Genomic DNA, 4,416 nt, shown 5'->3' on the forward strand with positions numbered 1-4,416 from the left:
GTTAGGTGAGGTGGGGATGGGGGAGAAAATGGTCCAGCTCCCACATTATATACTTCCTATAAATATCAAAAATAGTATTTTCATTTAATCACCTGCTTTTTCCTCTTTGAAAAATATAAAAAAAACTATTTTTTTGGCAAAAATATATCCCTAACTGTATAGTACTTCTTCATAAATATTTTTTTTGTCATTTTATTTTATTTTACTTTTGAATCTTAACAAAACATTTATGTATGATTGCCTTAATTACCATTTATCTTTTATACTATTAGCGTATAGAAGGTAAACCTCATTTGCAAAAATTTGCAAAACTACAACTCTATGACTGGACCAAAATGATGTCTTAGTGCCCGTTTGGCAAGAAAAATATTTTCATTTTATTTTCGGTGATTTATTCCGAAAGTCTATTTTGATATAGAAGTATTACAATTTTTAAAATTTTAAAAACTCTGAAAAGTTCATTTTTATAATTTATAGTCCAAATGGCTCACATAAAATCAAAAATAACTTCAATTTCTATTCATATTCAGATATAACTTTCACTTCCCCAATACTATTTTTAACTTGGAAATAAATACATAGTACGGTTTTTCAAATTTCACAATTCTCATGTTCAAACGATCATTTAGTTTACTTAAAATCCAATGCAGAACCACAAGGTCCACATCCCATGGCCCAATTAAGCCCATACAGCTTTTCCAGGCCCAATTTCAACCCAATATGGCTAATACCACCTTCCCCGAGCCCAATCAAACTTGACAGAGCAAAATGGATTAAGAAGCAGTCTATTTCTTTATTAAAAAATCTACTTGTCCATATAAATGGAGTCTTATAGGCATTTAGGCATGAATTGAGTAATATTTGAAATAATAGTATAAGTTAAAGACGAAAGAAGATATTTGAAAGTTCACATTGTGTTCATACTTGCATCTCACTTGATTTTTTATTTTAATTTTGGAGTGAAAAATTGAGTGTGTATAATCAAACAGGTTGCTGGAAAAATCAAAATAAAAGGAAATCACTTCATAAGCCCCATTCGAAAGTAGTGCAACCATAAAAGTTGCTAGGTTGCTGAGCCATTGGGTTCGCGGTTAGGTTGTCGAGCCATTGGCTTACACTTACACATGATTAAAATTTTTTTTATGTAAATATAGTAGATGTTGAACCCTTCGACCAATTGATAAGCTGTTTTGCAATCTAAAAGTGAGTTAATTCACTAATTAAGACAATAGAGAGGGGTTCCAGAAGGTGAAGACTGGCAACCAGAAAAATTAGGAACTTCAGATTCAATTGTACAAGACCTCATGGAACTCCATGTTAACTAAAAACTATGTCATGTTTTTATCGGAGCATTGATAAAAGAAAAATCTTCTTTTAGATATTTAAATGATGTCCCCAGCATAAAAAAGGAGTCAAGTATTTCAAAGCAAGGTTATACATGATTCTTTGAAGTTCTGTATGCATAGTGAGACTTAAAGGTCATCTAGATATCATATTTTCATAACATTTACTCTTATTATAAAATTTTAATTTGCAAATCTTTTAATATGATTGAAACCTCTATCATAGAAGCAGAACTTAGAGAGATGGAGCAAAACAAAGAAAAAGAAAAACTGCTTGTAGCAGTTATAAAACACTTCCTCTTTGTGAGATTCTTGATTTCCTGATATACTTGGCTCATTATGTTCTTTCAGCTGAGAATCTGGGCTTGTGGTGACATGCATGGGGGTAGTTTCGGTTCTTGCATTATTTGGAATTATCTGGAATCAAAACTGTTCCATTTATGTCACTTGACTGATAAGCCAATTTCTCCATCTCCAAAAAGTCATCCATGAGATCCAGGTGACTAAAAATGTCAAAGTTCTTCTCCTTCTTGATATGGGAGAGTTCAGACATTAATGCTGTCGTCCAAGAGCTAGAGCAACTAATATTATCGTCATCTCCATCCTCGGACATGGAAGCCAATCTTGGAAGGTGATTTGTTTCATGCGTAAAGGAACCCTCAGAATGCTATCGTCGAATGGTGGACTTTTGTCGGCTCTTCTGTTCAGCATTTGCTTACAGCTGTGCTTCCAAATTTTGAAGCTTGCTGGCCGTCTTTGCACAAATACTCCTGGATGTCTGTAATTCACTGTTCTGGTGTGCCAAAGCTTCTTTCAACATCTTTGTTTCCTCCTCCATTGCCAAAAGGCGTTCTGTAAGTTGCTCATTCTCTTTATGGAACTTCTGCACACTATCCAATGAAAAATCTGGTAAACTGGGCCTTGCTCCTTGGGATTTCTTTACACGGCTGTCCCCATAATCTCTACCCAAACTCTCAACCTCAAGTTTCATCTGGGCCAAGGCTGTAGGCGCAGGCAACTTCTTCCGCACAATACCATGTAATCTCCGACACTCTGCTTCCAATTTTGCAACTTTCTTCACTCCCTCCAGGTGTTGCTTGTTTGCAACTTCTGCAGACCGTACGCTCATATTTTTCTCCTCAATATGAATTTCTAGTTCCTTTGAGTTAATTTGGTGTTCATATTTCAGAGCATTTCTTTCCCTTTCACATGACTCGATATTTCACTTCAACATCTCAATTTCTGCTTCAGCTTGGGCTTTTTCTTCACTGAGCTGTATCACCATGCTAGAATGCTCCTGCAAAGACCTTGAGAGTGCAGAATTTTCCACTGCAGACCTGAGTAACTGTTGGTCCAGGTTAGCTAATTTTGCTTCAAACTCATGCTTCATTTTGTCAAACTGCTTGGTTTTATTCTGAATCACATCATGCAGCTTCTGTTCATGTCTTCTTTCAAATTTCGTATCTGCCGCATGCACTCCTTCAGTGCACCATCCAGATGTAATTTCAGTGCACCATCCAGATGTGATGCCCTGTCTTCAGCAGTAATCTTCAAAAGAGTAACGGATTCCAGGTGATTTTTCAGTTTCGCGGCTTCTGACTCAGCCTTCTCCCAACCTGTACAGAGAGATGTGAATAAAAAAATTCAGTACCAAGTTACAAAACACTTGTTACAAGAAAAACACAAGTCAATAAGGAACATCACCTGAGACGGCTTCTTCAGCAACTTCAGCGTATTGTTTTACCAGGTTTTCCTTATTAGTCATTTTTGACTTTGCAGCAGCCAACTTTTCATTCAAATCCTTGACTTCATCCTCTAAGCCACTCACTTGTTCGTCAAGAGACTTAACTTGATCCTCCAGTCCAGTCAAATGTGAATAAGATTCAACGGAAATTTGCACTTATTTAGGTTTCTTGATTTCCTATTTACCCTGAACTATAACGGAAACCAAAACATAAATCACCAAGACGAGACAAATTGAATGAAGCTCTCTCACAACGTAGTATTGTAAAAAAAAATCGATGAACTACCAAACTGAAACTATGTCTTTTCCTTTCTAGCACCAATCACATTATATTGAAGAGAGAAACAAAATTAACAAAACTAAATTAGAACTTATAATTTGTGAGGGTAAATATTAAAGACTACCACCCATCAATCTCAACCTATAGACGTAAGCCTCACAGTTTAGATAAATGGAGAAGTTCTTTGCTAGTATTGACCAAATTACGCAGCATTTCTTTTATTCAAGTTCTCATAATTAAAGGTCAACATGAAAGTCCTTGTTATTGATGTAAACATATTGTCAGATTGTTTATAGGATAAACTATAGAGAATTATGGTTAGACAATCTAATAGCAATGACGACCACAAAGAATGAGAAGAAAACGGAAATTTCTAGTTGAATCTAAAGGGGCAGATGATGACTCCACTATAAGAGAAGGAAAATATACTTTTTAATTATATAGGTACCAAAACACACACCTGATCAACCTTAGGTTCAATTAAATCTGAAGGGGCAGAGGCTGACTCCAATATAAGAGCTATAGGTTTCTCGCTTGCTGTCTTATCTGATTATTTCTTCTTCCACGGCAAACTCCTACGATCCATTGTAGACTGATGGACAAGGAAAATATCTGCTTAATTTAGTCAATGAATCACGAAAATAAGGGAAATGATAACTTTTTTAATTGAAAAGCACAAAAAATGCATTACAAGTTCACAACACTTGACAAGAGATACAACAGGAAGTCACATCAGAACTTAAGCTTCAAGTGGTGGTAGACAATGCATGAAACTATAGACGCAATGTAGCTGTACACTATATGCAGTAATTGTCCTAATTCACCCAAAAAAAGCAATATACACAAATATGCCCCCCACCACTAGCTCAGAACTCATTGGAAATGTTGCTATAGCTGGAAAATATGAGACTAACTTGCGAAGGGAACTCGATTACCTCCTTACAAAGATTGTTAAACGCCACAACTCAGAATACTTGCACTACATTTCAGCTAGAACTGAGCAACAAATTAAGCTCAAATGTCGGAAAACAGAGAAAAGACACTAATTT

General features: G+C 35.7%; 1 pseudogene; it reads right to left on the bottom strand.

Moving 5' to 3' along the window:
* Positions 1-1,577: 1,577 nt before the first annotated feature.
* Positions 1,578-3,243, bottom strand: LOC124885180 (annotated as a pseudogene).
* Positions 3,244-4,416: the final 1,173 nt, after the last annotated feature.

This window comes from Capsicum annuum, unplaced genomic scaffold (assembly GCF_002878395.1).
Source record: "Capsicum annuum cultivar UCD-10X-F1 unplaced genomic scaffold, UCD10Xv1.1 ctg82638, whole genome shotgun sequence".
Taxonomy (NCBI): domain Eukaryota; kingdom Viridiplantae; phylum Streptophyta; class Magnoliopsida; order Solanales; family Solanaceae; genus Capsicum; species Capsicum annuum.